We start from the raw sequence: 14101 nt of genomic DNA on the forward strand, positions 1-14101 counted from the left end.
AAGAAGTCAGAGAAAACATCTAGTTGAAAATAGGTAGAGTGAAGTGAAAAAGTAGTTATAATAAAGTAATATTCTGTCGTGACACTTCATTAACTTTATCTACGTTGAAAATCAAATCAACTGCTCTCTTTTGTCTAATCTCTATCACTAATCAGATAAATCATTTGTCAATTCTAGTCTAAAGAGGTCCGACATAAAAACAAAGAAACGGACCAACCATTTAAGACTTTCTAAACCTGAATTTGTGATTACGTAATTAATAACAAGTCATGCCTCAATTGCCCCACCTTCCACTAATTTTCAATCTCCCTCTCAACTAATTAATAGCAATATTATATTTTTCTATTAAATTAGTCACGCAGACAATAAATTCAAATATTTTGCATTAAGTTTATTACACATTTACACCTACTCACGGAAGACTTCTCTTTCATAAAATTAAATAAGGAAAAACCACTTTTTTTATGGTATTAAGCTCAAGCAGAATTTAATTGATTCTAAGGCCGTGATATACCTACCATAGTTGATGTTTAATATCTTTAATTGTGGACTTGTCATTTTATACATGTTTGAAATTCTATAGTTTGATAAATTTTCTTGGTCAGAATATTAATTCTAATTACTACTTACCCGGCTCTTATTGTAATAGCACAAAGTTCCACCATAAATGAGATTTAAGTATTGTGCTTATGTACGTAATCGCATCAATTGACGTTGTTATTGTAGATTCTATTTATATTCCGGAGAATTACGTACATATCGACCTAAAATTAGAAGGAGACGTTTTTGGGAGTAAAACAAAGTTATTAATTTATTTGTTTCTTTAAAAAACTCTGTGTGAATTTGTTCACAATGCCGTTTTCAACTCTGAATGAAGGAAAGATTGTTGCAAGTATGTTGATGTTACGCAACTGGCATCAACATAATGCAACAATCTTCCTTCATTCGGAGTTATCATTCGGAGTTAAAAACGGCACTGTGAACAAATTCACACGATAGAGATTATTAAGGAAACAACTAAAATAATACACTGTTTATAACGCATGCTTAATAGAGCATGCAGTCTTATTGTGTTATGTGAAGTCCACAATTCTCACAACACATATGACATAACACAGTAAGATACATTTCTCTTAAGCACACGCTACATCAGCATTTGTGTGTCACAGGGGGAGAGCTTAATTAGACCGACGTGAATAATTAGAAATTTATATAGTTGATCTCAATTTATTTGGTACTGAAGCATAATTGTTCTTCTTGGTGTTGACTCTTTTAACCGGAAATTCGATTATCTTTGTAAAAAACGATTTCTTGCTTACCAATCACTTTGTCCTGTATTTACTAGAACCTAGAGGCATGCACAAATGGGAAAAAAGGGGTATGCACAAATGGTGTTATTAGGAACAACGTGCACACATGTTACCAATAATTCATGCATTCGCATGGTGAAAAACCTATCACGTACAAACTCTCTCAAATATAAGTATTTCCGTTCTTTTTTATTGCCCAATCATTTGCTCGCCTAGCTTTTTTCATTTATTAATTTTCAAAAGAATATATATTAGCCAACATTTGACTATAATGGTATTCTAATAAGCATTTGCAAGAAGCTTGTGTACAGTCAATGCACTGTATAATGTGTGATGTTGTTGGCATTGGAAAAGAAAAAGCTAGTAGGAGAGCCAACAACTTAGAGACAAACACGTAAGGACATCTTTGTTGACAAAAATAAGGTGGGAAAAAAGAGAAGGGTCCATAAATTTTATATTTAAGTGGAGTTAAAATTAAAAAAAAATCTTAGTTTCCATATATAAGTCAAAGCACTAGCTATTCTCTTCCGTCAATTGCGCCAAAAAAGTCCTTACCTGATACCGTCTACCTCAACAATCTTGACATTCCCATATGCTTTTGCTCCCAAAGAAATTTCCACCAATCCAAAAAGCGCCAAAATACATTATTGACATTTTACGTGTGTGTGAGTTGTGCGCCATTCCAATTTAGAAATACTAATATTGAGCTTATTGGCATTCAACATTGTTAGGACCTCTTTAAAAGTGTTATTGTTAAATTAAGTTTTATTTTGGAGAATTAAGTTGTTCGGCCAACAAGAGGGTGTTGTTCAGATGTTAAGCATCCTCCTCCTCCAATTCTAAGGTTATGCGTTTGAGTTACGTACCAATGGAGCAAAAGAAGTGGGAGTTTCTAAAAATATATTTTTTTAAACTGTACGGCCTAACATTTGGAAAAAAAAGAAAGTAATTCTAAGTAGTAACATAAACACTTTTTATGTTGTTGGAAGAAAGCTGAAACTTCTAAGTTCTCTTTCTAAGAAGATTACTTTTTCCAGAATAAAAATATCTTTACCAAAAAATTATATTTATCAAACACATCCTTCTTAATTTGAAGGATATATAACTATAAGTGTGTGTGAAGTTGATAAGGTATTCAAGACAATTCCTACTCAAAAGCGAAAAGAAATAAAAGGAAATTTTTTTCTTTGTTGGTTTTCGAGTGTTATTGGGATTTATATCCTTTCTAGGAAAGGATTAGACCTAGCAATATAAATACATGCTAGCTAGGATTTATTAAGTAGAGATTTAACATAGAACCTAAGAGTATTCAATCTTGTAACTTACTTTCTCCCTTAATATTAATAAAAGTGCCGGCTGTTCTCAGTGGACTAGGATCACATCGATCCGAACCACGTTAATTATTGTGTTTTTATCGTTTCCACGCTAACAATTGGTATCAGAGCCTATAGGTTGTGAGATCTAGGAGACGAGGAGACTATGGCATCTATGAAGTTTGAGGTAGCGAAATTTGATGGACGTATCCCGAAAATATCCCGAGGCGAAATAATAACTTCAATTATCCGGAAGATCAAGATAATGGCGTTGTTAACGAGAGAAGGATCAATCTATGCTTTGGACGATTGGCTATGGATCGTATCCCGAAAATACGAAAGAGGCCGAGAAGCATAAGAAAAACGAGATGGGACGCGTTTAGCGCAATTCAATTATCCTTATCGTGGCGAAACACGTGTTATGTGAAGTCGCATGCGAGAAAACGAGGCATGCGAGTTTGTGGAAGAAACATAATAATTTAATGAAACATCTCTATCGAAGAAATCGCAACAACTAGAATTGTTAATCATGAATCTTGATCGGAAAACGTACTTTACACGCTTTCAAGATAAAGAAGTCGAGAGGTACAACTTAATAGATCATCTTGACGCTTTTAATAAATTGGCTACGGATCTTACTCATGCCGATATATAAAGTGATGAGATGAAGAATTAGCATGCTCTATAACCGATACATGGCTACACTCTACTATTTTCATTGTCACCGGCGTACAAAGACGTAGTTAATTCAATGATGTACAGAAGGGAGGTGGTCACGTTATAGATGGTAAGATACGCGGTTTCATTAACTTGTATTTAGCATTTATGGATGAAAGTAATTATATAATAATTAAGAAACCATATCAACAATGGTGAGAAAGAGGACCATTCTCAATAATCATAATGAGTTATTAAGAACACAATGATAGAGATGCATAATATAACACGTGACATGTGCCTGAGGTCACTCGAGCCAAAGAGAGAGACAAATCGAAAGGCTAGGTCAAAGTCTAGGAAAAAGGTGAAGTAAGAAGGATGGTTTTCTTTAAAACCCTAGGTTAGGAATGATGATTTCTTGAATGTTGGGGTTGTCATCAGTGTTCTTGATGATGTGAGGTCACTTTGGAGGGTGGATTCCCGAATAAGAAGATTGATAAAACAACGAACCATGGCATCTATTTACGGTCTGAATAACTTGTACATTTGCCCGAGAAGATTATATGCTAATCGCTTCAACATGTCCGATGACATTCGGACACACAAGTGGATTTTAGATTCAACTTGTATACCTTTCACGTGGTACTGCTTAAAAAAGATTGGTTTACTAGCTATGTCTTTAAGAATTTGGGACCGTACATTATGGGTAACGATGCAAGATATGAATAACGATTGGTTCAACCAAAGATACCTATACGGTGTCATGACGGTCATCATAAGAACATTGTCTAATGTTCGACATGTTCCTAATATGAAAAAAGAATCGATCTCTCTTGGTACTCTTGATAAGCTCGTATATAAGCATACGCGGTTGAAGCGTGGAATACAAGAACATTGTCTAATGTTCGACACGTAAGGTGACCAAGGATTCTCTGGTCATGTTAAAGGTCAAACTGGAGGGTAGTCTTTATGTACTTATGGGCAACACCATTCTAGCTACTGTAAATGCTGCAACCTCACAGTTATCAAATGATGACAAGGCTAAGATGTGGCATATGAGATTAGGTCACATGAGCGAGAGGGGGTTGACAATTTTGAGCAACCGAAACCTTTTGAAAGGTGAGAAGATTAGTACACTTGATTTTTGTGAGCATTGTGTCCTTGGAAAGTAGAAATGGGCCAATTTTAGCACGGGCAAGCTCAAACCCAAGGGTACTTGACTACATTCATTCAGATTTACGGGTCCATCTCTGTGTTCCATCCAAGAGTGGAAAGAGATATCTTCTTACTTTCGATGATGATTTTTCACGCAAGGTTTGGGTATACTTCTTAAAGGCTAAAAGTGATATCTTTGAGAATTTCAAAAACTCGGAAGACGTTAATTGAAAATCGATTGCAGGACGAAAAGATTAAGTGTCTTCGAACAGATAATGGCTTGGAGCTTTACAATAAAGAGTTTGACAATTTATGCAAGATTCATGGTGTATTGAGACATAAAACTGTTAGGCATACACCACAACAGAATGGAGTAGCTAAAAGGATAAACCGCACTCTTCTTGAGAAAGCACGATGTATGCTCTCTAATGCCAAGGTGCCTAAGGAGTTCTGGGCGGAAGCAGTAAATACTGCTTGTTATGTTGTTAATCGTTCTCCAGTGTCGGCGATTGACTTCAAAACTCCAAATGAGGTATGGTCAGGTAAAACTTCTTATTACTCGTACTTAAGAATCTTTGGATGTCCCGCATATTATCATGTAAATGATGGAAAACTAGAACCTAGAGCTCGAAAAGGTTTATTTATAGGATATGCTGAAGGGGTAAAAGGATATAGAATATTGAGTTTAGATCCTCTTAAGTTTGTAATCAGTAGAGATGTTACTTTTGATGAGTCCTCTATGCTTGATCCTGGAAAGACTTCTATGAGTTTGCGGTGACGTAAAGTTCTTACAACAGAAACGGTGGAGGAAAATATAAAACTCAACGAGCAGGAGGATCAAGTGACTCAGGTGGAGTCAGATAATGAAAAAGCTCACAAAGTAGTACCTGAAGGTGAACCATACAGTATAGCTACTGGAAGGGACAAATGAACTCCGAAGCTTAATACAAAAATTATCCTCAGCCTTCGCAAGCTAATCTTGTGGCTTATGCATTAGCTACTGCCGAGGAGGAAATAAAGGATCTGTAACCCTCAAGCTATACATAAGCTACTGTGTGTGGTGAAGCTGATTAATAACGTTTAGCCATGACCGAAGAGATGGAGTCTCTGCACAAGAACCAGACATGGGATTTGGTGGATCTACCAAAGGGTAAGAGAATTGTTGGTTGCAAATGGGTCTTTAGAAAAAAGGATGGCATTCCGGGTGTAGAAGATGCTAGATACAAAGCGAGATTGGTTTCTAAGGGCTTTTGTCAGAAGAAGGGAATCAACTACAATGAGATTTTCTCACCAGTCATGAAGCATAGCTCAATTCGTTTGTTACTAACTTTGGTTGCCCGATGTCAAGACTGCATTCTTACATGGCGAACTTGAAGAGGTGATCTTAATGCATCAGCCCGAGGGTTTCCTTATTGAAGGAAAAGAAGACCAGGTTTGTCAATTGAAGAAATCTTTGTATGGTTTGAAACGTTCATATGGAAGCTCGAAATTCATCTCAAGGTGGAGATTGTGAAGTTGAGAAGATATTCAAGTCAATTCCTACTCAAAAGTAGAAAGAAATAAAAGGAAACTTTTTGCTTTGTTGGTTTTCGAGCGTTATTGGGATTTAGATCCTTTCTAGGAAAGGATTAGACCTAGCAAAGATAAATACGCTAGCTAGGATTTATTAAGAGGATTTAGTAACATAGTAACCCAAGAAAGATTCAATCTTCAGAACTTACTTTCTCCCTTGATATTAATAAAAGTGTCGGCCGTTCTCCGTGGACTAGGATCACATCGATCCGAACCACGTTAATTACTGTGTTTTTATCATTTCCGCGCTAGCAGTGTCCAATATTAGTACTTCGATTCAACTCTTTTTAAATTAAGAGTAAGTATGTATTATATATATATATTTTTTTTCTTCTAATTTAATTCATTTAAATCAAATTCTTAATTATATGTTTTCAGAATTAATATTTGGACTCAACATTTATGCGTCTTTTTTCGTAACATGACACTCAAAAGTTCTTACTAAAAAAATTGTCAAATGCATCAAACAATGATGAAGTACTTCTCAAAATAATTAGGTCAAAGACAAATTATTTTACTCTCCAAAAATATATCTTGACAAAAATATTTTACAAATAAGCAACATTTTTTGTAAGTTTGACCAAATAGCCAGTGTCTTCATATGTCAGTTAGTTGTTCAATCAAAATAATACAAAATGCATAATACACCAGCATGTGCTTCAATAGTTCCTCAAAGGAACAATAATAGCACCTATTGCCAATATCAATACCTTTATTTATGTTTTTATCTGGTTTTTTTTTTTCCTTTCCGTCTTGTGCCTGATATTTGTATTAATGTCCCGATTAATTTGGATTCGCAACGCATAAGACTAAAAGGAGAAACGCTTTCTAATAGGATATTTTTCACACCGAGAACTCAAACTTAAGACTTCTAATTGAGGCCGGATAATTCTATCCATCCCACTACAACCCTTAGTGGTCTATTTTTATCATTATTATTTTTGACACTAGCGTATCTCAATTGTTCAATGAATTGATGAAAATGAGTGGGATGTTTAAACATAAATTTTAGGTTTCTAAGGGGTGGAATGATTACAGAACGTGCAGAATTTGCAAACAGCAATATATTTTTCATTTGTATTTTATAAGTATATTAATTACAGTATGTATTTAAGAATCTTGAAAGAATGAGTCATCACAAGTCCTTGGCCAATATTTATCAGCTAATTGGTAACTTTATTAATACCCCTTCTTTTTTCATTTTAGGCTTTTTGATCTCAGCAAAATAGTACTGTTGCCTTTGGCACAAAACAGCAAAATGTGCCCTTTTGTCCGGACCTCTTTGGCATACTTCACTCAATCCTTTATTCTTTTACTTCTCTCTGTTTACAAAGCGCACTCTCTCTTTAATTTTGTCCTTTGCATTTGCTGCATTTTTTTGACCAAGATTACACACTTCTCAGTGGTGTTATAGATTCTAAATCAAATAGGCATCAGATGATGAAATTTATATACTACTACTATGTAATATAATAAAATGAGGATCAACATGTGAACTGCCATGGTTTTTTCTCCTTTGGCGTTAATGTACACGTCAGTTGATTCCGCTGATGATTTGAGAATCTCAATCTCTAAGTTTTCATAATTTAAGCTTCCAGCTTAACTCTCACATACAGTTACGAGCCAGAACTTTCACTAACAAAAATCAAAATATCAAAATATAAAGAAATAAATACTATAGAGAATTCAAAGTAATTCAATATGGAGTATGAAAATTTTCAGCAGTTGTCCCTTTATGGCACAACTAATTAGTAAATGTTCCTCCTTTTTTTTTTTTTTTTTTTGTTTTTTTTTGCTCAACTTATGGATCACGGACACCATTTGCCCATTATCCCTTCTGAGCAAATTAAAAATCTTATGAGAAAAGTTGAATCATGATCTAAAATTTTGTAAGTCATTAAAAAATTATACACTAATAGAATATGTTTTGTTTGTGAGGTTGAGTAATATATTAGCAAATTAACATTAGATAGGAGTTTAACATTGTCCGGAAGGGATTTTATCAAAGCTATATTTGCACGTCTTTTACAAAGAGGGACAATAAATGATGACTTAAAATGTGGACATTTGCATAAATTAGCACCTTTTATTATATATACATAATTTTTTTGAACCTATGTAGTATTTAAACAGCGTAATTTTGTGACGGAAAGGAGTAAAGTAACTTACTTTGGACAGGGATAGCTCTGCTCATGCCCATTTATATAGGCTAAGTATAGCTGGTCTCAAATTCAAATAAGAGAGGAAATTGTTGTAAGCTGAGATTCAGTATAAAAACAGTTTAAGTTGCTGAATCCACCAAACGTTGAAGCAATGATATTAAGTGGGTCCAAATAAGCAAATTACATACAGATTATTTGAATTGATGGTTCACTAGGTACAAATTAAACAAGCAAATTGGCAAACAGTTGTTATGCACTCAAGAACAAAGTCATCTAATTAGCTTTGGTCACAAACAACACCTTTCATGTTAATGATTTTCTCATGGCACCAACATCATGTTCTTTGCTCACGTTAAAAGTCTTTACCAATGCGACACACAAAGTGTGAATGGACTGAAAATTCTTTGTTTTGTTCTTAGAAATAGTTGTCAGTTCTTTAATCCGCATGACAGATCGACAACCTCATAAACTTGCTAGTTAATTTCATTTGGATACTTCAACTATGGCATGTTTTAATTAAACATCTAAATAGATGATACATTATTTCTATCAGACACTTATCACTCACAATTTGTTAAAAAAGTTTTGTGGGGTTCTTAAGCGCCCATTATGTAGATAAATTAATCACTTAAATTATGTCACCTCCTTTAGTTATTTATATGCATTAGCTTTAATAACTCGCAAAACCTCATGCATGTTCCAATTAATGTTGATGGATATAATTAAACAAGGGAACATATTTATGCATGTGATTAACTTATTTATGTAATTGACACTTATGAACACTCACAGAAATTTATCCAGAATATGAATTGTATTGTCTAACAGGAACACTTTATCATTTGTTAGACAGTTAAAATACCTAATTTTTAAGTGTCTAAATAAAATTTACTAGCAAGTTTAAAATATGAGCACAACCTATTCTATTTGTAGGCTGTAAATTAACCGTGAGGCATAATAATGAGGTACATGCGTGATTGTGATTGTCCATCCAATTGTTTGAAGCCTGCATTGATTTCAGCCTAATGTACTCATTTTGCATTGTCATCATTCATCATTCATCAACGTCCTATGGTTAACGAAGTCAACCTAATTTAATTATGTCCAACAGTCGGTTCATTACATAAGCTTCGTAGGACATAAATTCTCATTTGTTAATGCGAGCATATTTACAGCCAATGTTTGAATAGGGATGATTGAGATTGCTCCACGTTTAATCAGGTCTCGAGTGAGGTATATAGAGGTATTTTACAGGTCCGATTGAATCAGATAAGAAGTTTATGGTTAAAACGGGTAAGGTTTAATATTTATAGTTTTTGGCTTAAAAAATCAGGTTTCACGACGTTAGAAAGTGATATATTCTATCACTTTCCGATTTAAGTGATCTTTTAAGTAAAGGAGCAAAAGATAAGTGATTTTTCTGTTACAAAAGAATAAAAAGTGCTTTTGTATATCTATTTTCAATAAGTAATGAGTCATGAGTTCAAACCTTGAGGATAGTAACTTCTTGGTCGGAAGTGCTTCAATTTACCTTAGTGAATCTACTCAACACGAATCCAATTAGTTGAGCTAATAAGCTTTGAACACCAAATGTTTGAGAAGGAAAAAAGCACGCACAGTGAATGAACAAGTTCAGAAACTAAGAAGTAGCAATACTTCTTGTGCTATAGATGGATATAAATCGAAAGAATCTAAATGTTCAAAGAATACGTTCTTCATTAATAACTAATGAATTACATGAATTATTTCGAAATTTTGTATAATTCATTTAAATTTTTTTGTAAAGATAGTTTCAAATCATTTTTTTTTTAATCTTTTATTTTTGTCTTTTCCGCAGTCTCTATGTCCAGCTCTCACTCAAAACCACCAGTAGTTTACTCGAGTTTTAAGTTTTATTTATTGGAAATAAGATTACATTGAATATGAATTTCCTATAAAATTTGATTGTTGGTGAAAATTAAAGAGAAGCAAATGAACATTATGAAAAGAGGAAAATATGAAGTATTAAATACTAGTATCATATTAGCACCCTAAAGTCCAAGAGGATGCCAAAAAGGAGCCACCCCGGCGCAATGGGCGCATAGATTTCTTTAATATAAATATCTAACCACTTTGATTCCTATTGCAAATTTGCAAAAAATTATAGTATAAGTTGGTACATATCCAGATGAAAAATAAATAAATTAAAAGGTTGGTACATATCTTATCAATAGACAATAGTTACCCAAATGGGAAAGAAATAAGATGGTTGCTACGTTGGTATTAGGGGTCCTTTGTGTGGTACTGGCAGCCAAGAATAACTGTGAGAGAGCTACAAAATTACTATACACTTTTGGTCAACATAATCAATAATTTCTAAGATATTGATTGAGGAAGACATTCATGAAAATAGAGTACTTAGCTTCTAAGCTCTCCTTTTTCCTACAAATACCTAAAAGATGTTGAATATTTGTCAGCATCATTTTAGCTTTTACATCAATTCTCTACTTATACGTTAGCACAATGGAATAAGACTATAAACAATCGGTGCTTTGTTCAGTGATTTTCAGGTTAAAAAAAATTCTAAAAAGGTAAATACAAGAAGTGAGGGGTTCAACATCTACTATATATACATAACAAAATAATTTTAACAAATTTCATGAAACCCTTCCATGTGGCTCCGCCCCTGTAAACAATCAAGTGTGCAATATTACAAATTTCATCTTCCATTTTGTTTCATTTTATGGATACATGAAATAGGCAAACCAACTATTTAATATTTATACCTAGAAAATATACATTGAAATTTAAATTATACTCCAAGTTAGATATTTGACCCAGTTTTGGGCTAAAATTTCCGAAGAGGGTCCCAGTGAAAGGTGATGTAGGTGGGGGATAAAATAAAGCAATAAAAGAAAAATGGGATAAAAACAAAAAATAGAAGAAGCCATTTCACTTTCATTGCGGGTCACGATTATAACTCATCAGCTGTTCCACTTCATTTACTCTTCAAATTCATTTCCCACATGCCTATGTTTTAGTTGTGTTTTATGTTGATTATCATAACATTTTGAGAGATTCAAACAAATTTTAACTTATCCTGTTCATTTATTTTAAAACGTTAAAAAATTGCATCGTATGGTAGGAGATTAGTTTTACGACCCATTATAAATACTTTTGTAAGTTATATGAGCATGTAAATACTAAATAGGACATCGGTTCCAATATGATGCGAAGGATCAATATAGGATATCTTTGTATAAACGTTTTTTTAATTACAAAATTTAACTGGTTATAAAAAATAATTTCCTCTCCAATTTGACAATCATGCAGCTCATAAATTTTCATGGGACGATCAATTTTATAATTCATTACAAATGTTCCTTAGTTATATAATCAGTAAAATATAACCCGTCAGAGGCTGATATAGAGTTTGTAATATGTGGTACAGGTTGTAACTCAATATATCTGAAGCTCTATATTCATATATTAAAATTTTATTTAATATATATAAAATTCTAAAATAAGACCCAATAACTTTAAAAGGCAAAAATTTTAAAATATGAATTCGCGTAAGTAAATCCAGGAGATCAAAATAAAACAGAAAATCTTTATGGCATCATTTTTGTAGTGTGCATTAAACCATTTCGAGAGCAATGAGTCATATGGATTTACTATTTACTATTAATTGAAAGTTGAGATTCTCCCAGATTTGTATGCTTAAATGGAACCAAAAAAAAAAGAAAAGGAAAAGCAAAGAGTAAAAAAAGGAAAAGTGAGAAAAACAGTACCCTTTCCACAACCACCAGCCAATGAAAGCGTAAGGTGAAAAAGGACAAAAGAAGAAGGCGCCTAAAATAACAACCTTTGTGCAATTGCACTCATTTCATCTACACACTGTTTTGGATCCTAATGCTGAGCTTCTCCTCCTTCATACGTCTATTTGTACACCTACCTGACCTTTTGAACGCTCCACCCTACCCAAAACACACCTTTTTGACTATCTGACATTTTTACTCAAAATGACACTTTTACCCTCAAATTTGCACCCATAAATCATAACGCTAGTTCAAAGGAATTTATTTCTTTAATAATCTATGAAGAATTAATATTTAAGATTTTCATTTACTTCATTGACCGATAGTTGGGTAGATTTTCCGCACATTGACCATTGGAGTCTGACACCATCAAAATTTTCGCGCGAGTTCAGACATATCGATATTATTCCTTTTGTGAATTTCATTGAATTTAATCTACGCAAAAGGCTCAAACATAACATCGAACTGTCGAAAATGACTCATTTATGCCATTCATCAATAGTTTGGCTCATTTATGTCATCGCCGTTACCAAAATGGCTCATTCATGCCATTTTTCATTAACGCCGATTTTACAATAGAAAATACGACACTTGGCCTTCAATTAGAGGTCCACGTCGTTTAATTAAACCAGCACAAATTTATAGGTCGGGATTTAGTTTAATCTAGGATTTAATTGTGCTGATTTAATTAAATGACATAGACCTCTAATTGAAGGCCAAGTGTCGTATTTTCTATTGTAAAATCGGCGTTAATGAAAAATGGCATGAATGAGCCATTTTGGTAACAACAATGGCATAAATGAGCCAAACTATTGACGAGTGGCATAAACGAGCCATTTCCGATAGTTCAATGGCATATTTGAGCCTTTTCCATTTAATCTATATACAGTCAGTCAAACCTCTCTATAACAGTATCGTTGAGTCCAAAAAATTTTAGCTGTTATAGCGAATTGTTGTTATACGACTACAACAGCATTGATATTTAAATAATATTTCGCTATTATAGGAAAAAAAAAAAGATGCATAAAATCTAATTTTGTATTTTTAATTGTCAAATCCTATGCTTAATCACACTTTGTATAACGAAAGGAAATCTTTTAATGATGAAAATATATATTCATATAATATTCTTTCTCATAAATATTGTATTAAAATATTAAATATTTGGTCAGAATCTCTACATTTATTATTGGTACTAATAGATATTCTATTTATATAAAGATGGTTAATTGTTATATTACAAAAAAAAATGGAGATAGCTGTTATATGGGGGTTATTTTACGAAGAGCGTACTATTATAAAGTTGGTTATTGCTGTTATAGGTAAAATATTATTATAGAAAAGTAAAATATAACATGAAATTTTAATTCAGAGAAAAATTAGCTATTATAGAGAGACGTTATATACGAATGTTGTTATAGAAAAGTCTGATTATATTTACGAATCAGAACGTAAAGGTTTTTTTTTTTGTCATTATAGTTGACAAAGAAATGCTTTGCAAGACATTTATAGCTCGAAAAGAGATTGGGTTTAATAATTTAGTGGCACTAGTAAAATTGGTGTATGAATTTCAATTCTCGTGATATTTTTTCCTTACTTAGCAATTACTTTAATCAGTCAACTGTACTTCAATCCAGCACTAGTTAAATTCAGCATATTAATCATTTATCCATTCTTCTTTATCAAAAGATCGGTTTATTCCCAGACTCTTCTTTCTAAGTTCAACAGTAGAAAAACAAATGCAAGAAGAGAAATGGGGAAGAAAAAGAATTACTCCATCCGTCCCATAATAAGTGTCATCTTAGCTAAAAAAATTTGTCCTATAATAAGTGTCACCTTAAGAAACCAAGACATAAATTAACTACTTTTTTTTAATTCTACCCTTAGACAATAAAGTAACATCTAAATGATGATTGAAAAAACCACATAGTAACTTGTTATTGTTGGATTCACAATGTCAAAAAATTTACTTCTTGTGCATGCTCTAATCAAAAGGTAAAAGTAATTTATTTTTATCATATAGGGGTAATTTGGTAAATTTTATATTGCATTATTGATTTCTTAATATGCGTGTTTTTTATTAAGATGACATTTATTATGAGACAGAGGGAGTAGATCCTGAGGGTATATTAGTC

The sequence above is a fragment of the Lycium ferocissimum genome, chromosome 10 (genome assembly GCF_029784015.1).
Source record: "Lycium ferocissimum isolate CSIRO_LF1 chromosome 10, AGI_CSIRO_Lferr_CH_V1, whole genome shotgun sequence".
Classification (NCBI taxonomy): Eukaryota; Viridiplantae; Streptophyta; class Magnoliopsida; order Solanales; family Solanaceae; genus Lycium; species Lycium ferocissimum.